Source organism: Notamacropus eugenii, chromosome 3, assembly GCF_028372415.1.
Source record: "Notamacropus eugenii isolate mMacEug1 chromosome 3, mMacEug1.pri_v2, whole genome shotgun sequence".
NCBI classification, from domain to species: Eukaryota; Metazoa; Chordata; class Mammalia; order Diprotodontia; family Macropodidae; genus Notamacropus; species Notamacropus eugenii.
The window spans coordinates 246,236,217-246,261,502 of NC_092874.1; the positions used below are offsets into that span (position 1 = coordinate 246,236,217).

Below are 25,286 nucleotides of genomic sequence, written 5' to 3' on the forward strand. Positions count from 1 at the left end.
AGGTCAGTAGGTGAAGGTGGAGGCAGGATGTTCCAGGCTTGAGGAACTGCAAGAGAAAATGCCAGGAACTGAGAGATCTTGTTTTGTTTGTGGAACAAACTGGATCAAAGTACAGTGTTGGGCTGTAAGATATAAGAAGAATGGAAAATTAAGAGGGGGCTAGCTTAAGAAGGGCTTTGAATGCCAAACAGAGCATTTTACATTTGTTGCTGGAGGCAATAGGGAACCAGTGGAGTTTATTGAGTTAGGGAGTGAAGTGGTCAGACCTACATTTTAGGAAAATCGCTTTAGTGGCTGAATGGAGGATGGAGTGCAGTGGGAAGACTCAGTCCCACCAGCAGTCTATTTTAATAGTCCGGGCTTGAGGTGAGGAGGGCCTGCCCTATAGTGGTGGAAGTGTCAGAGAAAAAAGCAGGAGCATTAGACAGATGTTGCAGAGGTGAAGTTGATGGGCAGCAGAATGGAAATGGGGAGGGAGTTGAAACTGAAGAATTCAGGATGACTCCTTCAAGTCTGAGGGACTGGAAGGATAGTGTTGCCTTCTACAGTAATAGGGAAGGTGATGGGAGGTGGTTAGTGGGAAAGAAAATGAGTTCCATTTTGGAAATGTTGAGATGTTGGAAAGCATCTGGATTTGAGACTGGAGGTCAGTGAAGAGTTTCAGGCAGGATAGATTTGAGAGTCATTTGCATAGAAATGATCATTAAAACCTTGGAAGCTGATGAGATCACAAAGCGATAAATATAGAGGGAGAAGAGGACCCAGGATCAAATCCTCAGAGATCAAACCTTCTGTTAGAGGGCTTGATGTGGAAGAAATCCAGCAAAGGAGATAGAAGGAGCAGTTAGATAGAAAAAGAGAAGCAGGAGAGCATGGTACCCCAAAAAACCTAGATGAGAAGAAAGTGTATAGGAAGAGACTGATCAACGTTGGCAAAGGCTGCAGAGAGGACAAGGGGAGTGAGGACAGAGAAAAGGCCTTTGGATTTCTGAAAAGTAAATAAATAAGAAAGTTAAAGTAAGGCTAGCCCAGAATAGTGGAGAGATTTAGAAGGACCTGCAAATATGGTAGGTTAGGCTTTTGTGGTTAAGGAGAAGACCAACACAATTCACAGATGGGTTCCTATTGGTCTCTACCTCCCTTCCCTTCTTCTCGGGTGCCTCTACCTGTCCAGTGCAGCCTCTCATTCAGTCGCCAAACTTAGAAACCTAAAATAGTAGGAATACAATAGAAAACCTTATTATTAAGTACTTCGAAAACCTGCAATAGTGGCAATGTTGACTTAGACAAAGTCACATCGATAACTCTAAACAAAAGCTCCCAGGTCATATCTCCACAAGAAGCAAACAGAAAATCCAAATCAATAGCATAAAGTGCACATTCTTTGGGAAAGGAGGTTCCCATAGATCCTCTCCGGCCACACATCCTAAAGAGTCCCCTGTAACACCAGAGACATGGGGAAAAGGGGAGAGAGCTGATGAACTTCATAGTGACGTAACTCCAAATGAGTTAGGTCAGGGATGCACGTCAGTTCAGAATGTGTGGTCTTGGCTCCGCTTCTATAAATATATGACCTTTGTCCAGTTACCCTTACTAGTCTGCAATTTACACATCTGTAAAAATGAGAGGGTTGGATGATGTCTAGAGGTGAGAGAGAAAGGCGCACACACACAAACACAGAGGGAGAGACAGAGACAGACAGAAAGAATGGGGGAAAGGAGGGATAGACAGACAGAGACAGAGATAAAAAGAGAGAGAGAAGGGGGAAGGAGGGACAGAGAGAGGGAGAGGAAAAAGAGAGAGAGAAGAAAAAGAGGGAGAAAGAAAGAGAACAGAAAAGGAGAGAAGGAGGGAGGGAATGAGGGAGAGAGGTAGAGACAGACTAGACTGGGATGTGTACCTACTAGGGGAAAGGAGGATAATGATTCTTCTCTATTTTTTTAAACAACCTTGTATTTATTTCATGGCAGCTTGGTTGTGTGGTAGATGGAGTGCCAGGCCTGGAGTCAAGTTCAAGTCTGTCCTCGATAGCCGTGTGACCCTGGGCAAGTCAGTATGTTTGCCAAGAAAACCCTAAACAGGGTGTGAAGGGACATGACTGACATGACTGAACAACACTATCAGTTTTTATTTCATACATAATTGTATTCGGTACATGTATGCTTTGTTTCCCTTGAAAGAATGTGAGTTCCTTGAGAATAGAAACTGTTTCATTCTTTATGACTATAACCTCAGTATCTGGCACAGTCACACAATGATAAAGCTGGTTGATTAATTGATGGATTTTAGCAGTCCCAAAAGGGCCAGTCAGCCCGGGTTTTTCCAGCCTGTTTGTAGGTTGATGGGGAAGTTTTTGCTATCATGTTGCAGAGATCTGTGGGGCTTAATTTACTTATGGTGCTAAGAGGATAATTATAAGCCATATTCAAGTTTTAGGATACAGTGTATTAGAGAGCTATCTGTCTCAATATTACAGTTGGAGGTATTTCTTAGATGATCAAAATAGGATTCAGGATTCTTAATGAGCCCTACTATTAAGCCTCTGTGGCTGGGCCTTTACAATTTGCAATGATCACGCTTGCTTTCTAGAGGGACTTTTTTCTAAAGCTAAGCATTCAGTCTGCCAGTCAGTCAATGAGCATTGACTATGTGCTGGGGACGGTGCTAAGGGCTGGTGATACAAAGAAAGGCAAAATAACAATCTCCGCCCTCAAGGAGCTAAAGTCCTAATGGGGCAAGACAACTTGGAAATAGCTATGCATGAAATAAGATTTGTAGAGGAGAAACTGGTTTCCATCTCAGAGGGAAGGCATTAAGATTAAGGAGGATTGCAAAAGGCTTCTTGAGGAAATAAGTGCATAGAGTGCTGGGTCTGTAATCAAGACCTCAGTTCAAAACTCACCTTAGACACTTAACCAGCTATATGACTCTGGGTAAATCACATAACTGCTGTCTGCCTTGGTTTCCTCAACTGTAAAATAGTAACAGCACCTATCTCACAGGGTTGTTGCAAGGATCAGATGAGATAATATCTGTAAAGAGCTTAGCCCAGCACCTGGCACAGAGCAGGTATTTAATAAACCCTTGTTCTATTCCCCTTTATGTGGAAGATAGGACTTTAGCTGAAACTTGTAGGTAGCCAGGGAAGATGAGAGAAGGGTTCCACGCGTGGGAGAAAATCAGTGAAAATGCCCGGATCCACGAGATGGAGTGTTGAATGCACTATCCATGCAGTATTGGAGTTTCTTGTTCACTTCTTTTTAAATATACATTGAGTAAGATATGAGATCCCAAGGTATTGCACAGGGAAGTCTGACAAGGTGATATTAGCAGAGAAAATAAAGCAAGCCAGATTTATTGTGAAGATATACTCACAATAAAGCAGGGAGGTCAGGGAGGATGAACAAAGGTCTTCTGGGAGCTGGGGGTGGAACTGAATACGCCGAATCCAATGGGTTTTTATAGGATTTTTATCTACCTCAAGCAGGACCAGGCACGCAGAAGGTGAGGAGAGGAGAGAGTGAGGATCCTGTACACGAAGACTGATGCTCATTCATCTCCAAATGACCCCTGGGGAATCAGCAGCCAGTTGATGTTTAAACTCCAACCGCCAGTAAGAAAAGGGGTTTTTGGCTGTTACCATAGACCTTATTTTGACAGGATGACTCAGAGGTTTTCTTTAGAAAGTGGACACAAGTCCTTGTAACTGTTTATAAGCAAATACATGCTTATTTATAAGCATGGGAGAACTATAATTTGAATGTTATTCCCTTGGGTTATCTACCACTATAGTTTCCAGCTTACACTACATCACTTTCATGTGACTTTAATTGTGAAAAGTTCTTGAATCATTTCTTTAGGCTGTTTACATTCATGACTACCTGTGTAAAGGGGTAGTGTATTGCGTTGTCCGTATGGGGTATGTGTGACCATTTGGGTCTATCTAAATGTGGCTCACAGGGAGGCATGAGTCAAAAGATAACTCCAGAGTCTCTTCCACCCACTATTCTCCAAAGGAAACACTGATTCCTGCCAGAAGGAGAAGAAGGAAAGCTGATCCCTCTTCTCTACTCAGAGAGAGGACTAGGCAGAATTACATCTACCTGAATTCTCTCCCCCTCCCCCCAATATTGTTGATCTAGAAGAAATAATATTTAGGCTTAAACTGAGCTCCTGATCCCCATCTCTTAATGGGGAAGGATTCTCCAAGGATATATCCAAAGTTTAACTCTTTTCACAAAATGTCAGCTCTACAAATAACACACATAGTGAGTAGCAAATAAATCCTTTTATCAAAGCCAACAGAATTGAGCAAACAGAAATCAGAGAAGTTATACAAATGAGAACATGCTGGACAATATAGATGAAGGAGCTCTCCCATTGGGAGAGAAATAGCTCAGCTCAGCCAAGAGATAGTCTCAGATCTCATCCAAGGAGAAATTTCCCAAAGTTTTTAGTGTAGTAACCAAGGGATATAAACATAATCAAGGTGCTGGCTCTTTTCCATGTCTCGCTCCTTCCCATTGTCTTTCTTTCCCTCCAGGAACCTGAAGAGTGTCTGAAATCATATATCTTCTTTCCTAAAACTGGAAGCTAGAAGACCAGGATCACTTTTGTCAACTCTGCCCCTCACCCTGAAATAGAGCATTGAATAATCAATCTCAGTCAAAGAAAAGAGTTTTATGCAAATGAACTTTGAACTGCAGGTTAGACCTGCATGGGTTCCTAAATTATTTTGAACTAGTTGTTGAAGGGGTGTACAGCAAAGACACTATCTGAAGAATTCAAACCATTTATAAACCACAAGCATGACTTATTTGCTCATAAAATACATTTTTTAATAGAAAAATCACACTGGTATTCAAAAAAGTGGTCATCATTTTGTCTTGTCATACCATAGGATGCTCAACTCATTTTATTCAACAAGTATTTATTGAATGTCAACTATATATGTCACTATTTTAGATCTTACAATCTAGTAAAGACGCAGAAAAATATATACAGCTAAATATTACACAAAACATGCACAATTCAATGTTACACAAAGTAGAATATGAAAGTCTGTAAGAAGTACGAAGCCCTATGAGAATTCAAAGACAGAAGAAATCATTTCTTTCTGGGGACATACGCAAAGCCTAGATGAAGGACATTGTTTTTGAGTTGAGTTCCAACTCTGAAATTTAGTGATTCTATGAGGTGATGAGAATTGTTACCTTTGAAAATGCTGTCCAAAAACTGCATCTGGTGGCTTGGAATTGATTCTGATATTGAATAAAATTGTGAAGGAATGCAGTATATACTTGGCATAGCCCACCAATACCTGGTTAAAGCAACCAGAGTCCCATCTTATGCCTCCAGTGAAACACTGGACCCTTTATCACTTACGTGAAACTCACAACTTTCCAGACAATATATTTTCTGACAATGAAACTTTGTTTTGAAACCTCAATTGACTTAATGGAATTTATGGACAGAAAGCTTATCTAAATTGTTACAACCAAACCTGGAAGGATGAAGCAGACTACAAAGCATGTGTTGACGTATATTGTTGGAAGGAGTGACCACAACTCTTGTCATACTTTTCATTGCCAAGTTTAATTTGATTTTAATCCTGCTGAATTACTAACAGGGCAGATAAGTAGAACAGAAAATATAGTGTTGGACTTGGGGTCAGGAATACCTGAGTTCAAATCTTGACTCAGACACTAGCTATGTGACTTTGGGCAAACATACCTCAGTTTCCTCATCTGTAAAATGAGGATGATAATAGCATCCACCTCCCAGGGTTATTGTGAGGATAAAAGAGATAATATTTGTAAAGTGCTTTGCAAACTTTGAAGTGTTATAAAAGTAATAATGCTAATAATGATAATGAGGGAAACATTTTAAGTCCTGCCATAGCCATGTCTATCTAAATTTAGCTTAGGACTTACAGGAACCTCGATTTTCTCATCCGTAAATGGGAGTAGTAATATTTGTCGTTCCTACCTTCCAAGTGTGGAAACATATTAAGAACATCCTTCTTAGTTCAATTGAAATATTGAGAAATACATATTTCTACAGTACTAAATCTTTTTTAGACCTTTTGCCTTTTTTCTTAAGTCCCTAACCCCTCTCTTTTAAGAAAGTGTGTAAGAGATCAAGAATGAAAGCTAAGGCCCCAGATGATGGATTAATGGTGGGAGCCAAACTTAAAAGGAGATCACTGCCTTCTCCATACCTTGAAGAGATTAGTTACAGTCCACCTAAGGTTCAGCTAGACAATCTCAAGTTTCCTTCCAGCTGTAACATTTTGGTATTCTAACTCATCACCATTCTTGATTTTCTGTATTTTGTACATTTTTTGTTTCTTTTCTCTTCTTTTCCTTTCTTCTTTTGTTAAAGCATTTTTTTCGTTAAAAAGTGTTATGGATTCTAACTGACAAGTAGGTACTTTATTTGGGTCAAAATGCCTTTATGATTGATATTTTTATTCAGTTATACACATGACATATCTCTTAGTTAAAATATGATTTCAAAAAAATTTTGTTTTGGGTTGGTTTTTATCTTTAGTTTCATCAGTGCAGGAAACTTCTAGTGTGGAAATTCCCTTCACTCATGCCAACTGGCCACTCAGTTTTCATGTGGTTTTAGAGAGTATCTTAAGGTTTTGAGAAGTTAAATGACTTGATCATGTTCCTACAGTTAGTAATGTAAGATAGACTGGAGTGGCTGGGGGAAGGGCAGCATATAAGCCCAGGACTTCCTCACGCCAAAGTTTGTTTTCTAATTACTTCATCGTACTGGCTCTCAGCAATCATTTAATAATTACTTGTTGAATGTCTTTTATCAATCAATAAATATTTATTGAGTATAAAGCACCATGAGGGGATACAAAGATGCTTAAAACAAATAAAGGCATTTGGGATCGAGTTGACTTGGAAAGACAAACAAATCTATGAACATAGTGTTCTGAGAGCTCTGCAGAGTAGAGTACAATGAACTACTTAAATAAATTCCACACCATTTAAAGAAGGGAAGTGGGGTGGGTAGTTGAGAAACCACGTAAATGATAGATTTCCTCTTGGCTACACAATTCTTTTGGCAGCTGATGAAAATGAGTTTACTGTGTCGGTTCAGCACCAGATGCTATATTAGATGAGGAAACTTGTTTCTAACACCACTGTCCTCCCCAACCTTCCCCCTTCTACTCCTTTCTCCCATTTCCTCTACTTCTCATGTCTCCATGCTCACTGATTGACATTTCTACTTGAGAGAGTGAGGATTGAGCTCAGTCATGGAGGATCTGATCTGCCATTGTAGACCAGATCTGTGAGATGTCACATCAAAATTCAGCTAACGTCTTTTTTACTTGATATGCTCTGTGTCTAACCTTTGGAGCAGCAATAGGATTCAGGTGCCCAGGTGCCCTCATCTGAGGGAAAATAGTACATACTCCTGCCTTCCAGTCTGCAAAGTCAGCAGCCAGAGTCACACAGAGTAGATACAGAATAGAATGCAAAGGAACATCAAGTCACTGCAGCTGAACCCCTGCCAAGTCCCTGGGAGTCTTACCGGATCATTTACTCCTAGTGACCACCATCAAAGATAGGCTGACTTGACATCTCATACATCAGTGTTGATTGCAGCACTGACCTCACTTAAATAGTGTCTCTTCTCTTTTGAAGGTGTAGACAGATCTTCCAATGTGCCTCAGTTGTCTTTCTTCATCCCTTAGTCCATTCCTATCACTTTTTCCTTTCTTTCTTCTTCTTGGCCTTATGGCAGGTAGGGACTAGGCTTAGAGTCAAGAAGACTTGAATTCAAATTCTGCCTTAGATATTTACTGTGTGACCCTGGCAAGCCACTAAATATGACTCAGTTTCCTCATCTGTGAAATGAAGATAATAGCATTTTATGTCTCAGAGTTGTTAGGAGAATTAAATGAGATTATATGGTAAGGCACTTTGGAAACCTTAAGTCCCTATATAGATGCTATTTTCTTCTTCTTCTTGTCCTCCTTCTCCTCCTCCTTCTCCTCCTCCTCCCCTGTCTCCTTCTTCTTCTTCTCCTTCTCCTTCATCTTCTTTTTTTTCTCTCCATTGTTCTTGTCTTCTCTGTACAGTTAAACTTTTCTCCTTCCTTCCATTTGATACTATGTTCTTTATTAACATGTATTAATCTTTGCTATTGGTTTTTCATGTTAAAAAGCACTTTCCTCACAGCACTGTAAGCATTATTATGTCCATTTTACAGATGGGAACAATACAGAAATACTGAAAACAGCCTCAGAGGGGTTAAATGACTTGGCCAGGGTTATAATACAATTGAGCTTTCTCTTTAATTCACTTTTCATATTTTTCATATTACAAATATTTTCTTTAAGTCTTATCCCTCTGCTAGACTGCAGGTTTCATGAATATGCTGGTGACAAATGTCGTAAGATTCTCTGAGATAATTGGTATACCCATCGTAGGGGAGGCAAAGATTAGACATGACATTTGGAACTGTTAGACACAAAGAGACACAAAGACAGATTACCCAATTGAATTCTTTTCACCAGGAGAGAAAAGAATTCATTCTTTAATAGATAAGTAGTCAAAAATTTGAACAAACAGATCTCAAAAGAATTGAAAACTAGCAATAACCCACAAAAGATTGCTCTAAATCATGAATAATAAGAGATGCATATTAAAACATCTCTGAGATCTCTTTTAAGACCAAACAAATTGACAAAAAGTACAAAAGATGGAACTATCCAGTGTCTGTGGGGCTTTGAAATTGTTCAGTTGTGTATGATTCTTCATGACTCCATGGACCCTAGCATGTCAAGACTTACTATTCTCCACTATCTCTTGGAGTCTGTTCAAGTTCATATTAATTGCTTCTATGCTACTAGCTCATCCTCTGCCATTCCTTTTTCCTTTTGCTTTCAATCTTTCCAAACATCAAGGTCTTTTCCAAACTTCTCATTATGTGGCCAAAGTATTTGAGCATCAGCTTCAATATTTGACCTTCCAGTGAATAGCTTGAATTAATTTCTTTAAGTATTGACTGATTTGATCCCCTTGCTGTCCAAGGGAACTCTCAAAAGTCTTCTCCAGCACCACAATTTGAAAGCACTGATTCTGTGTTGCTCTGCTTTCCTTGTAGTTCAATTCTCACAGCCATACATTGTTACTGGAAAAACCATAATTTTTACTCTATGGAGCTTTGTTGGTAAGGTGCTTTGAGAAGAGTATTGTACTCTTCTCATACTAATGTGCTGTTGGTGGAGCTATGAAGCGGTTCTAACATTCTGGAAAGTAATTTATAGTTGTGTGAGAAAAGGCATTTTTATACTTGTACCAGCAAGGACCCAAGCATACATAGAAGGGCCTGCTGCATAGGTTCTTAGATCTGCTTTTCTGAAAGGAAAGCAACTTTTAGGGGGTCAGCAATCTTCTTTAATTACATCCACCAACAGAGAAAATACAAGTAGAGAAATAAAGACCAACAGACAGGGCTTCCAACTCTCTGACCATAAGCAATACATACATCACAGATCAACAGATAGATCCAGCTGTCTGACCATTACATACATACATAGTTACCAGAGAGAGAAGCACCAACATCTGGGTTTTCAAAGCCTGGGAGGGGGGGCACTCCTTAGAGGCTGCCCAGAGTCTCATCTGGCCAAAGGAACACTTCCAATGAGTAAACCCCAAAGTAAAACCTCACCTCAGAGTATTTATACACTTTTCAGAGCCCAAGGGCATTATCCTCTGACCCCATGCCTCAATAGAAATTAACAAAAGGTATTCAGGCCTATTAATGGGAAGGGAAGATCTTTAACTCTTCCCCCCACCCACTATTAACTTTACATTAACATTACAATGCTCTTTGACAAGGATCCTACTCTTGGGTATACCGTCTAGCGAAATCAATGACAGAAAGAATGGCCCTCTTGATGCCAAAATATACCAAGCAGCACTTATTGTGTTAAAAAAGAATTGTAATAAAAGTAGATATCCCCTAGTCAGTCAGTCAATAAGCAATTATTAAATGCCTACTATGTGCCAAGCACTATGTTAAATTCTGGAAATACGAAGAAAGGCAAAAGATAGTTCCTGCTCTCAAGGATCTCGGAGTTTAATGGGAAAGAACATAAAAACAACTGTTTATATGCAATATATAAACAGGATAAATTGCAGATAATCAGCTGAGGGAAGGCACTAGCCTTAAGAGGAATCAAGAAAGGCTTCTCATAGAAGATAAGAATTTATCTGAGACTTGAATGAAACCAGAGAAGTCAGGAAGTGGAGATGAGGATGGAATGCATTCCAAACATGAGGACAGTCAGCGAAAACTCCTGGATTCAGGAGATGGAATGTCTTGTTTGAGGAACAAAAAGGAAACCTATTTTTTTTTTTGGCTTAATTAAAAAAAATTAATTTTGTAAAAAATATATAATTTATTTATTTTTCAGTTCTCGACATTCATTTCCACAAGAATTTGAATTCAAAATTTTCTCCCCATCTCTCCCCACCCCTGTCCTAGGACATGATGCATCCCATCCACCCCTTCCTCCAGTCTGTCCTCCCTTTATTAACCCCCCCCATTTCATCCCTTTCCCTTCTATTTTCCTGTAGAACAAAATAGATTTCTGTACCCCATTGCTGTACATCTTATTTTCCAGTTACATGCTAAAACAATTTTTAACATTCATTATTAAAGCTTTGAGTTCCATATTCTCTCTCTTCCTCCCTCCTTACCCACCTTCACTAAGAAAACAAGCAATTCAATATAGATCACACATGTGTAGCCATGTAAAACACTTCCATAATAGTTAGGTTGCAAAAGACTAACCACATTTCCCTCTGTCCTATCCTGCCCTCAATTTATTCCATTCTCTCCCTTGACCTGTACTTCCACAATAATGTTTGCTTCTGATTATCCCTTTCACCAATTTGCTGTTCCTTCTTTTATCTTCCCTGTCCTATCCCCTTCCCCCCTGCCTTCCTGCAGGGCAAAATAGATTTCCATATCCAATTGAGTGGATATTATTCCCTCCTTAAGCCAAATCCCATGAGAGTAAGGCTCACTTTCATTTCCTCTCTCTTCCCCTCTATCTTAAAAACTCTCTCTTGCCTCTTTTATGTGAGATGATTTGCTACATTCTACCTCTCCCTTTCTCTTACTCCTAGTACCTTTCACGCAACAGTAAATTTTATTTTTTAGATATTATCCCTTCATATTCAGCTCACCCTGTGACTTTCTATGTGTATATATCTATATCTATATACACACACACAGATATATATATATATATAATGATGTTATTATATATTATATATAATATATATTAATAATTATATATATAATATATATATATACACATGCACACATACACCCATATGCATATACATACACATACATATGTAATATACACATACATACATACACATACACACCTATATATATTCCCTCTAACTATCTCAATACTGAAAAAGATCTCATGAGTTACAAATAACATTTTTCCATGTAGGAATGTAAAGAGTTCAACTTTAATGTGTTCCTTAAGCCTTCTCTCTCATGTTCACCTTTTCATATTTCTCTTGGTTGTTGTATTTGAAAGTCGAATTTTCTATTCAGCTCTGGTGTTTTCAGTAAGAATGCTTGGAAGTCCTCTATTTCATTGAAATTTCATTTCTTTCCTGAAGTATTATACTAAGTTTTGCTGGGTAGGTGATTCCTGGTTTTAATCCTATCTCCTTTGACCTCTAGAATATCATATTCCAAGACTTTCAATCTCTCAATGTAGAAGCTGCTAAATCCTGTGTTATCTTGGTTGCATTTCCACAATACTTGAATTGTTTCTTTTTGGCTGCTTGTAATATTTTCTCCTTGACTTGGAAACTCTGGAATTTGACTACAATATTCCTAGGAGTGTTCCTTTTGGGTTCTCTTTCAGGAGGTGATCATTGAGTTCTTTCCATTTCTATTTTGCCTTTTGGTTCTAGAATATCAGGGCAGTTTTCCTCGACAATTTCTTAGAAGATGACGTCAAGGCTCTTTTTTTGATCATCGTTTTCAGGTAGACTAATTCATTTTAAATTATCTCTTCTGGATCTATTTTCCAGGTCAGTTGTTTTTTAATGAGATATTTCATATTGTCTTATATTTTTCATTCTTTTAGTTTTTTTTTTTTAATTTCTTGGTTTCTCATAAAGTCATTAGCTTCCATCTGCTCCATTCTAGTACTTAAAGAACCATTTTGTTCAGTGAGCTTTTGAATCTCCTCTTCCACTTGACCAGTTCTGCTTTTTATAGCATTCCTCTCCTCATTAGCTTTTTGGACCTCTTTTGTCATTTGGGTTAATCTATTTTTAAAAGTGTTATTTTCTTCAGCATTTTTTGGGTCTCCTTTAGTAAGCTGTTGACTCACTTTGCATGATTTTCTTGCATAGCTGTCATGTTTCTTTTCAGTTTTTCCTCTACCTCTTTTTACTTGATTTTACTTTGATCCTTTTTGAGCTCTTCCATGGCCTGAGACCATTGCATATTTTTTTGGGGGACTTCGAACGTAAAAGTCTTGACCTTACTGTCTTCCTCTCATTGTATGCTTTGTTTTTCCTCATCCAAAAGGATGGAAAAAAATACATTTTCACCATGAGAGTAACCTTCTATAGACCTATTTTTTCTCTTTTTTGGGCATTTTCCCAGCCAGTTACTTGATTTTTGAGTGCTTTGCCAAGTGGAGGGTATACTACACTAGGCTTCAGAGATTTTGTGCAGCTGTTCTCTGAGATATCTTTAAGGACCTGTAAGTTCTCAGTTCCTCCAAGATGGCACAATCAAGGGAGAGGAGTTTACTCCTCTCATGGCCTGTCCTCTGGTCTGTGAGCAACCAAAAGTACTCTTTTCTACCCAGAACTGCAAGTAGAATTCCCTCTCTCCAGCTGCCACCAGCTCCACCATGCCAGCTCTCCTCCTCACCCCAGGACTGTCACGCAGGACTGAGACCCAGATCAGGTGCTCGATTCCTTCAGGGTCTTTAGGCTGAGGGCTCCAAAAGTGGACACTGTGGCTGCAGTGGCTGCCACTGACCTGGTGCCAGGACTAGGACCCAGCCACACTCCCCTCTCCCCCATGTGAAAGAGCTTATTACTGATCTTTGAAGCTGTCTTTGATATTTGTGGGTCGAGAAATCTGGAAACTGACTCAGCACCCTGAAGCCTACTTTACTCTGAGCCTGGGGTGATAGACCTTTCCTGTCACCTTCCAGGCTATTGGGCTGGAAATCTGTTTCACTCTGTCATTTTGTGGTTTCTGTTGCTCTAGAATTTGTTTAGAGTCATTTTTTATAGGTATTTTAAAGGCTATTGGGGGAGATCCAGAACTGGTCCATACTTCAACTTCACTATATTGGCTCTGCCCCACAGAAAAGAAACTTATGCCACTATATTGAAGATTATATGGAAATGGGTTTGTAATGTGTAAGATGACTGGAAAGTTGGGGTAGGTTATGAAAGGCTTTGAATGTCAGAGAATTTTATATTTGATTTTGGAAGTTGTAGGAAACTATTGATATTTATTGAGTATGGGGTTATATGATCAAATTTGCACTTTAGGAAGATTAACTTCACATCCTCAGTAGAGTATGCACTAGGGAGAGATTTGAGATAGGAAGGCCAGGTAGCTGGCTATTGTAATAATCCAAACTTGAGGTGATTAAAGGCCTGTACCAGTGTGGTGACTAGTCATAAGGTGGTATATATGAGAAATGTTATGAAAGTAAAAATGGCAGGCTTTGGCAACAGATTGGATATGGTGGAGTGAGAGAGAGAGTGAAGAGTCAAGGATGACTGAATAGGTTGCGAGCCTGGTTGACTGAGAGAATAGTGGTGCCCTTGATAGTAATATAGAAGCTTAGAAGGGTTTTAGGAAAAAGATTATGAGTTCATTTTTAGTTATGTTGAGTTGAAGATGATTACAGGATATTCAGTTTGAGATACCTAATAGGCATTTGGAGATGAAGTCTGAAGGTTGGGAGAGAAATTAGAATTGGATAAATCTTAGATGCATCTACATAGAGATGATAATTATATCCATGGGAGCTGATGAAGTCATCAAATGAAATAGAATGGACTTGGACAGAGCACTGGGGAACACCTGACTTTACTGGGTAAAAAAACAGCTAACCAAATTGTGGTATCTGAATATAACATAATATTGAAATTGAAATGATAAATATGAGGAATTTAGAGAAACTCTGGAAGACTTATATGAACTGCTGTGCAAATAAACAATGAAATATGCAGTAAATAACATAGATGAGCAGAAGTCTAAAATTAAGACCAGCACTCAGAAATTCTGATGAAAAAACAGCAATAAAGTTTGGGGTTTTTTTGAGGAATCAACTCAGTTAAACAGCAAACATTCATCAGAAAACTGACCCTCTCTTAGTGGTGGTTATTGGTCTTTTATTTTTAGGTCAGAAGAATGATTTAAACACACACACACACACACACACACACACACACACACACACACACGCACAGGCACAGAAGAGGATTCTTGGATATTTCTGAAATTAACTTCATGGTTCATCATTTTTCTTTTTAAACAGGGCTCTGTAAGGAATAATAACTACAGCATTCAGTCAACAAATAACCTGTCAATAACATTTACTTAGCACTTACTGTATGCAAAGTATAAGGTCAATGAGGAGGTGCCATGGATAGAGTATTGGGCTTGGAATCAGGAGAGTTCAAATCTGGCCCCAGACATCTACTAGCTATGTGATCCTGAGCAAGTTAACTTAATCCCTATTTGCCTCAGTTCCTCATCTGTAAAATGGGGATACACTGGAGAAGGAAATGGCAAACCACTCAAGTATCTTTGCCAAGAGATCCCCATAGACCAAGTCCTTAGGTCATGTAGAGTGGGACATGAGTGAACGACTAAACAATAAAATATGCAAAGGAATGTATTAAAAACAAAAGCTACTCTCAAGGAGTTTACATTCTAGTGGAAGAGAAAACACATACACACAAAGATACAGTTAATATAAACACAGAGTAGACCAATGGTAACCTGACAGGGGAAGTCACTGCAGAACTTTGAAAAACTTCTTTGTAGAAGATGGTATTTGGGCTGAAACTTGAAGGAAGGCAGGGAAATAGGAGTCATAGGTCAGAGAGACAAGCATTCCAGGGATGAGGGATAGCTAGCACAGACCTGGAAACAGAAGATGAAGTGTCCTGACTGAGAGTCTATAGGCAATACTACATAACAGGATTGTAGAATGTACGGAGGGGACCCAAATGAAAGAAAATTGGAAAAGTAGAAAGGGCCAGACCTTAAGAACTTGAAATGCTAAATGAAGGAGTTTGTATTTGATGAGGAAAGTAATAGGAAACTGTGGAAAGTTATTGAACAGTAAGTGACATGGTTAGACCTGTGCTTTAGAAAAATTACCTTGGAATAGTGATGCAAAAAAGAAAAATAGAAGGTTATTGTAACATTTTTTTTCTTAATAGTATTTTATTTTTTTCTCAATTACATGTAGAAATGGTTTTTCAATATTCATTTTTGTACAATTTTGAGTTCCAAATTTCTCTCCCTCCTTCCTTACTTCTCCTCTCAACAAGATAGTAAGATATATATGTATATATATATACATACATACATATATATGTGTGTGCATGTTATACATGTGCAATTTAAACATTTTAAACATATTTCCACATCAATCTTGTTGTGAAAGAAGAATCAGAACAAAAGGGAAAAACCATGAGAAAGAAAAAAACAAAAAATGAAAACCAAGTGAAAATTGTATGCTTTGATCTGCATTCAGACTCCATAGTTCTTTCTCTGGATGTGGTTAGCATTTTCCATCATGAGTCTTTTGGAGTTGTCTTGGACCATTGCATTGCTGAGAAGAGCTAAGTTTATCACAGTTAATCATCATACGTTGTTGCTCTTGCTTTGTACAATGTTCTCCTGGTTCTGCTCATTTCATTCAGCATCAGTCCATGTAAGTCTTTCTAGATTTTTCTGAAACTTGCCTGTATTCCATTATGTTATATACCACAACTTGGTCAGCCATTCCCCAATTGATGGGTATCCCTTCAGTTTCCAATTCTTTGCCACATTGCAACATTTCAAAAAAAAAACATAGAGAAGAAAGTTCCGAAGGAAGCACAGACAAGTAGGACAGCTTTGAAAGTATCATATAGAATTTATTATACACATAATCTTTTTTAAAGGAAACTGTGAAATGGGAATTTCCAATTTCATATAGAATCCTTTTTTTTTTCTAATTCTTATGTTTTTATGGAAATGATCTTCTTTGGTGTTTAAGTTCAGAATGAAAAAAATAACACCTTACTAAAAAAAAGAAAAAATCACCTTGGTAGCTTCATATTAAATTCTTTGGAACAGTTTGCTTCCTCAACTATGAATTTGTTTACTTAAGAGGGATATGAATCACCCCAACTCAGGAAAACTACAGCTTTGAATCTCATGCAGACTTCATTCTGATAGAAAACTATCCAAATTCAGGTTCCAGTATGTAAAAGCTGGAAGGGATCTGGGAGATCCTCATCCAACTCATACTTGGAGCACAAACCTCCATAGCATTAACGGTCACTTTATTTTTTCTTGTTCTGAGACTCACTAATAAACTGGGGGTGGAGATGAAGAAGCAATGAAGAGTCATACCTGGGCAAATAGCAGTTTGATAGGGATTGCTGGGAGAGAGGATTTGCCTTCCATAACGATTCTTCTCCTACATAAAGGAACCCTGGGATTTGCCATCCGATGTGTGGCCACGCTCTTCTACATATGTTATCTTCTCTATTACATTGTCAGCTTTGTGTGAGCAGTGACTTTCTTCATTTTTTATTTGTATTCTCAAGCTTTTGCCTAGTTCTTGATATATAGTAAATATTTATTAAATTCTCTTATATTCCATCTCATACATTCTTGGATTCCACCCTTTCACCCTACAAGAGGATTGGTCATTCACTAGATATCTATGGATTAACTATGGAAAACTCCGCATATCACAGGCTGCTCCTTGAGTCATAGCCTGAATCTGACATTGATTTTTAGGCTTCTTACCAAGACAGAAAATTCTCTGTTACTGATAAATATTTTTCTGTCAGGTATATCTAAAAACAGCTTACTTTTTTGTTTAAATATGTGATCAGCATCTCGTTGGGTTTGTTGGCTACTGAGAAATGGATCTTAGGGTTTCTTTGGTGAGAGGCACCAGCCTTGGTTAAATTATCATCTGTAGTGATGGGTAATGATGGGTGGGAATGGAGATGAGAAGAGGAAAAGGGAATTCTAACAGGACTCCTAGAGGAGTATTCTTGAAATGCTATGAGAATGACAAAGCTGAATATGGAAGATCCCCAGCACTCTTTATTAATTCAGCAACTTGGAAAGTCTCCCTCAGAATTCTCCCTCTCTCTCCTCTGCTAGGGCAATAGTTACCAATGTGCCCACAAAACTCCTTCTCTTCAATCAATGAATCGACATTTGTTAAGCACCTACTATATGCCAGGCATTGAGTTAAGTACTGGTAATTCCAAAAAAAGAGGCAAAAGACACTCCCTGCCCCCAAGAAGGTTATAATCTGATGGGGGAGACAACACATAGACACATCTATACATCTACAGGATAAGCAGGGAATAATTAACAGAGGGAGGGCACTGAAATTAAGAGGGGATGAGGAAAGATGAAATTTTAGTTGGCTCTTAAAGGAAGCCAAGTTGCTCAGTAGTTGGAGTGGAGGAGGAGAGCATTCTAGGCATGGGGGAACAGCCAGAGAAAATGCCTAGAGACAGGAGATGGAGTGTCTTGCACTTAAATAAGCCCTGGTTACCCGGTTTGAAGCACAAACCTTTAATTCTCTGTTCCTATTTTGTTAGTACCTGAGTCAAATTACATATAGCAAATGCTTTCCTTCCTGGACCTTATGGAATAAGAAGAATGAGGAAAACCTCTTATTTTCTTTAATAATCTATTTCCCAGAATACTGAAGTTAATTGCTATGTATTATTTATAGGATATTTTACATTGACCCAAATCAGATTTGTATTATAATTTTAAAAATCTGTATAACAATAAAGCTATAAGTTAATTATTTATGAATGCAGCATACTCTCTGGGGTGATTATTTCAACTCTACTTCTGACTAAAAAGTTGAGCCCCTATCGGTGTGCTCCTATCCTATGATTATGAGTTGATATCATTTATAACCATGTATATGAAATGGGTATTTCGTATGGTGGTTTAGCTGACCCAAAATATATCTCTTAAAGATCCATGTTAGACACTCCCATGAGCACATACGCAGTCCAGGAGAAAGTGGTTTTAAGATTAGAAAGCGCATGTGGCAAAGCGATTATTGTTTTTTGTTCTTTTTTTTGAGGAAGACAATGACATCATGAGGGTAACGTCTTGACTTGCTTGTGAATTATATTTAAGTGAGGCAGAGTTGTTCAAGTTCGTCAGCCTTACTCTTCCAGAGTCATTGAAATCCAGTATCAAGACAAGTGGCAATGACCTGGAATGCAATGGATGACTTTGGTGTCTTCAATGTCTTATTAAGCTCCATAGTGTTTACTTCAACCTTCATAGCTGTTGAAACAAATTGTTCTCATCCACTTATTCTGCTAGGAGAAGTCTTGGAGTAGACATTCCTCTAACCCATAGACAGTTTTGAGGCCTATTGGTTACCCTTAACCTAGTTTAGCCCATCTGCCAAGACTGTTCTTACCAGGATATGGCTATTGTGCATGCTACAGCTTCTTGAAGTCACAGATGAGAGTTGAGGGTCAGGTGGACACCCAAGGTGGATGAGCAGCTCTGAAAAGGGCTCAGTAAGCCCTCACACCATAAATGCTAGTCCTCCCTGAATACCCTATACATTCCAGCAAAGGGATACCCCAAAGCTTTTTGGAAGTCCTTTGGTAGACACCTTAATAGCTGTTGAATCTTGAGTGTTTCCTTATTGAGCCCAGTTTGTTCTCAGCTACCCAACCAGAGACAGTTGCTACTGTCCCAGAGATGATATTGGGATATTAATGGGAAGCCCCAAATCCCCCAGACCCTTTGAAGTTCAAAGAATTCTCCTCTGACCAAGATGAGGAGTAGAGACCAAAGCTGAGGCCAAGGTGCTCTCTTTTTCTTCTCCCCAAGTGACTCCCCAGAATTTCTCTTTCTTGGCTCCCCATGTGCCTAAATCTTCCCATTCTAGAACTGGCTTAATATTTGGTAGATGACCTACAAGGAGTGACCAGGTTTTCTCAGACAATCTGAATTCATTTTCTGTGCGACACCATTGCAGTTCATGCAGTGGTTTTAAAGGAATTTTCACATTTAGTTTAAAGTGCATGACTGATAGATTGAGATGTGTTCTTACTGGGTTGAAGTATCAGAGTATAGCAACTTTTCCATTACTTTAAGTCAGGAAGGGTAATTGATCAAACAGTAACATGACTCTCACTCATGCATCTATTTTGCAAGTGAATAAATGATTTGTCCAAAGTCATGAAGATAAACAGGAGCTGCAAATTAGCTACACTGATTATATATTATACATAATATATAAATTATAAAACAATTTGTTAATTATTTATTACTTTGCCTACTAATCTACAGAGCCGTACTATTCATTTATAACACCAAACCCCAGAAGACATATTTGTATCTAAAGACATGTGGTTTCTGCTCATCTCCTCCTTCTTTTATCTATATCTGGGAATCTGATTTGGGTCACTTATCTACCTGAATGAGAATGCCAGCGATTTCTGGCTTAATCCATTCCCCCTTGTTAAGTCTCTCTGTGTTTAATACCTAATTGTGGACATTCATCCCTTAAAGTATGAGGTAGGTTAAAACTTCTTGAATTTTCTTCAGTTTCACTTGCTGTTTTCAGAGCTGTATGACCCAGAATTACAATTCTTTGTGTCCTGGACATTTTTGTTTGTAGCTCAAATCTAAACTAGATTCTGTGGGCAGTTAGGTGCCAAATAATTGGATAGAGTGGGCCTGGAGTCAGGAAGACTCATTTTCCTGAATTCAAATATGTCCTCAGACACTTGCTAACTGTGTGACCCTGGGCAAGTCACTTAACCCTGTTTGCCTCAGTTTCTTCATCTGTAAAATGAGCTGGAGAAGGAAATGGTAATCCACTCCAGTATCTCTGCCCCCAAATGGAGTCAGTCATGAAGAGTTGGACACAACTGAAAATGAGTGAACAACCACAGTAGCAACAGCAACCAACAACCTCATTTTACAAATGAGGGATCCTGAAGACTAAATGAGTTGCCCACAGTCACAGAGGTATTAAATGGTAGATCTTAGTAAGCGGTTCTTCTAAGACACAGAAGAGTGTTAGAAACTCTTGTTTTGTGACTTCCAGTTCACCTCTGTACCCAGCTGCAACTTGAGGGCTACTGTCCTCCTTCTACATTGAGTGATGGTGTAGATGACCTTGATGACTCTACTTGGTAAAGAGGCCATTGATTCCAACCCTCTTGTTTCAGAGATGAGGAAACTGAGGTCTAGTCAGGTGAAGTGACTTGTCCAGAGTCACATAGCTACCAAGTATCTGAGGCAGAATTTGAATTTGAACTTGAGTCTTCTCTTTTAACTTAGGACTCTGTCACTATGCTGACTAATTCTTATTTTCCAAATGTTAAATAAAACTTTTTATCTAGAAATATATGTAACCCCACTCTGGTCTAGGCCTGTTGGTAATATGATACTCTGTACTCCATACTGGATGCAGATGTGATACCTGATTGGCCAAGAGTCTTTTGAACTTGTAGTGCTGTGAAGCTGTGTAGGTGGAGAAGAGCTTTGGGTTTTGTTTTGTTTTTGTTTTTTAATAAGGAGAGATTTCTGGAAGAGGTGGAGAGAGTCAAGTGTGAACTTTTGATGAGTGGGGCCATAGAACAGGGGGAAGCTGGACCCAACTTTTATTTCCTTTAACTTCCAAAGTCTGCAACCCTAACATCGGCCAAGAGAACACTCCCACTGATGACGTTTTTCTCTCACTTGTGTGGGAGTGGGGTTATATATACAACAGAGCAGTGATTTGGCTGTGGCTAGGAAGGGCAAATTAATGATTTAACAAGCAGTTCCTTTCCTTTCCTCCCTGTTTGACTCCTGGCCACTTTTGGGGACATGAGCTCAGCTCTCTTGGGATATTCTCTATCAGGGAAGATAAGGGTGGAGGAGCTCACTGAATACCCCTGTTGCATATAAAAAAGTCAGAACTTTCTCCTCCTGGCTACCTCTCCACCATTTATCAGTCCCTGGAAGGGGCTTTCCTGGTAGCAAGGTCTTAGGGACAAGTTCGCACCATTTAACTTAACTTGGGAAATGATCCCCATTAAGAATCAACAGGGATTGTGACATTAAAGCCAGCTGCCAGGAAACCAGCTGTTCCAAGCGGGAATGGAGAATGTGTACATTTGTCCCTTGTCTCCTAGCAAAGACTCTAGAAGCCACTCATGAGAACTCTTACCTCTGTGTTCACATTTTTACTTGTTTCTTTTACCATCAGCTCAAGTTTTTTTGGATAGAAATGTAAGCTCAAGAGTCAATAAATTTACACTGAGCTCAACTGCCTTCTGTGAAACGTAGTTCTCTGAAAGGTGGCTTCTGTTTCTACAGCCTACTGTCCTTAACCCTCCTTCACCATCCCCCTCCAATCACACTACATTCCTGGTATATCTCTGTACGTTACAAACCCATCTGGGACCCATTTCCTCGGATAATTTAGGTTCTTCTTGTGTTAAGACCACAGTCTGTGCTTCCTCAATCACTATTTTAGGCATCTCACATAACCCAGGAGACCCTGGCAACGTGACTTAACTTCATCCTGATGGAGCCACATAGTGTGATTTAAAAAAAAAGAAAGAAAGACAGAAAGAAAAAAGACAGCACTTAGAAGCTGAACAAAGAAAATATTTGAACAGGCCTGAACAACGCCGTACAACCAATTGCTGAGGCCAGTTAGGCATTTCAGAAACCAATTTTTGAGATGGCTTAATCCCCCTTAGCCTGAGTTCTGACCAGCCCAGTATTTCCTTAACTTGGTTTATCAAAACAGTCTCTGCTAACAATACTGGCCCTAGGCAAGGAAACATCTGCCAAATGTGTCAGCTTTCAAGAGCAGCCACAGGGGCCTTCCTGTCTAATTGTTTCTCTGGCAACTTAAAAATACATATAAATATATATGGGTATATGTGTGTGTGTCTGTGTACACACATGTATGCACTTAAATGTGTGGGCATCACACATCTATGTGTGTATGCATTTATAAAATGTATATTAATATAGGAATCAAAGCGTATCCATATGTACGCACATAAAATATATTCATATAGATACAGATATTTATAGATGCCAATTTATACATTAAAATATATCTCCATATATATTTTCAGCTGCCAGATAATATGCATATGTTTATATACATGCATATACATACATACATATATATATATATCTCTTTGCTATTACAGAACACCTCAGCTGTCATTTAATCAATCAAAAATACCTATTAGATCCCTACTCTGTGCCAGGCACTGTGCTAGGCGCTAGGAGCTATTGTTTAGTCATTTTTTCAGTTGTGTCCAACTTTTTGTAATCCCATTTGGGGTTTTCTTGGCAGAGATGTTGGAGCGGTTTGCCATTTCCTTCTCTGGATTACTTTACAGATGAAGAAATTGAGGCAAACAGGGTTAAGTGACTTATGTAGGGTAGCACAACTAGTAAGTGTCTGAAACCAGATTTGAAGTCAGGTCTTCCTTATTCTAGGCTTGATGCTCTATCCACTGGGCCACCCAACTGCCCTTAGATGCTGGGAACCCAGTGATAAGAGAGAAATAGGTCTTGTAACCAGGGAACTTACATTCTATTACAGGAGACATGGTCTATATACATCTACTAGATCTAGATACATGTGTATAGAAAATGAACACATACATACTAGATAATTTTTGGAGGCAAAGGATGAAGAAAGCCTCGTATAGAAGGTGATACAAGCTAAGCTATGAAGAAAACTAGTGATCCTGAGAAATAAGGGAACCGAATGCTAGTAGGAATCATGATAATTAAACATGGAAGTGTATGGCATATGTCAAGCCATTTACAAGGGTCATAGTGTCTCTAGACATTTTCAGATAAAAAAAAAATCACCTTTCATATTTTAGTAAAACCTACCAGGAGCAGGGAACTTGTGTCCTTAAGGCCACATGTGGCCTTATAGGTTCAGCTGCACTTAAGGACCTAGAAGGTCACATGTGGCCTTAAGGCCACAAGTTCCCCACCCCTGACCAAGTTCCTTCCTTCCAATTCACCCTCCAAGGAGCCTTCCCAATTCTTGACTAAGGGGCTTTATTGCTACTTATTAGAAGCATCAAAGGAAATGGTTATCTCAAATAAGAGAAAGCTCTTTCAAAAGGGTGAAAAGAAAAACACAGACATTTATGTTTTTAAAAAGTAAAGACAAACACCCTTGCCGAGGGTCCGCTAAGTAGATCCATGCTAAACCAGAGGAACAGATCCTACGAGGAATGTCATAAGATAATGGATGCAATGCACTTTGTAAGCCTTAAAGCACCGTGTACATGCCAGTCGTTATTTCTGTGTTTATTTGTCTCCAGTCACCAGGCCTCCAGTCTGGTGATGATTTCCCACCCTGAACCTTCTGCTGCCCTCCCTGCTGAGCTCAGGCAATGTTTATAGAGTAATAGGTGCTGGTAAATGTTTAATGACCAGGCTGGGTGGGGGAGTAGGTGGAGATATGCTCACATGCTTCTTAGTTTAATATGAATTATTGATGTTTTCTTTAGTCTAGAAAACCAACAAAACCACAACTCAAGCCCAATTTGCAGTGTTTGTCATTTTCTGAGGTGTAAATGATCACATTAAAAATCTAACAATGGACTCTCATCAGCACAGTGGATAGAGTGTTGGGCCTGGAGTCAGGAAGACTCACCTTCCTGAGTTCAAATCTGATCTCAGACTCTTATTAACTGTGTGACCCTGAGCAAGTCACTTAACCCTGTGTGCCTCAGTTTCCTCATCTGTAAAGTGAGCTGGAGAAGAAAATGACAAAATCCGTCCAATATGTTTACCAAGAAAACCATAATGGGGTCTTGAAGAGACAGACACAACTAAACAACAGAAATAACTCATCCAGTATTAGAATGACTGCTTATATGCTGTGATGGATCGGCAGTCTCATTGATATGAGTGCTCCCTCCATGTATTCACATTGGTCTCTTCAAACAAATCCCATTTTTCTTTCTTAGTCAATAAACATTTATTCAGCATTTAGTAAATGTGTCAGACATTGTGCTGAGGATTTTCTCATGGGAATTGTTTCTCTTTGGGTCTTCATAGTTTCAGTCTTGAGCATCTCCCATCCCTCCTGAATTATTTAGTACATGGCATCCTATCTTTCCTCTGAGCTATTTGAAATCTGCTTCCCAAGTACGAGAATGAATGCTCTTATTATATGCTCAGATTTCTACTCCTTCCCTATCCCCAGCTCTAAGAGTTGTTATTCAATCATTTTTAGTTGTGTCTAACTCTGTGTACTCATTTTTAGTTTTCTTGGTAAAGATACTAGAATGGTTTGACATTTCCTTCTCCAGGTCATTTGACAGATGAGGAAACTGAGGCAAACAGGGTTAAGTGACTTGCCCAGGGTCACACAGCTAGTAAGTGTCTGAGGCTGGATTTGAACTCAGGAAGTTGACTTCAAGTCTGGCACTTTCTCCACTGTGCCACATAGCAACTCCAGCAGGGTGTAGTCAACTCCACCCAGATCTTTCATTTCCAACTCTGCATTGAGTTCTTCCCCGTTAAAGAGAATTTGAGCCTGGAGAGCATTTCCCCTTGTTGGTTCCTCCACCTTTTGAAGGATGAAATTATTACTGAGACAAATCAAGAAGTTATTAGTTGCTTTGCTTTTGGCAGAGAGAGAATTCCAACAGATAGCTATGTAATTGAAATGCCCCACTATGGTGTCTTGGTGCCAGACTTGGGATGTTTCTGTAACTCTTTGTCTATTAATTCTTTCTGTCTGTGTTATCTGTAAGTATTCCAAAGCCAAAATTACTTTTGTTTCTCTCCCCAGAGAAGGAGGGAAAGCATCACAAAATGCTTTCCAATGTGTTTTTTCCCATTTGGATCTTGGATATCCTCATATGTGTGTATTCTTTGTCTTCTCTTCCTCCATCTCTTCCACCTCCTCTACCAGCACCACCTCCTCCTCCTTCTTCTCC

The 25,286-nt window shown here is 39.0% G+C and overlaps 1 long non-coding RNA gene across 2 annotated transcripts in view; it reads right to left on the bottom strand.

Annotated features, from left to right (window-relative positions):
• The window catches only part of LOC140534371 (uncharacterized), a 43,373-nt gene that overhangs the window by 9,505 nt on the left and 8,582 nt on the right, over positions 1-25,286 (bottom strand). The window contains exon 2 of one of the 2 annotated variants that reach the window (XR_011977261.1): positions 4,274-4,634. The exons of the other annotated variant lie outside the window; for it this stretch is intronic. This is a non-coding gene — a long non-coding RNA (uncharacterized lncRNA). Of the gene's footprint in view, positions 1-4,273; positions 4,635-25,286 lie in introns of those variants that run through there. 2 annotated transcript variants of the gene reach the window in all.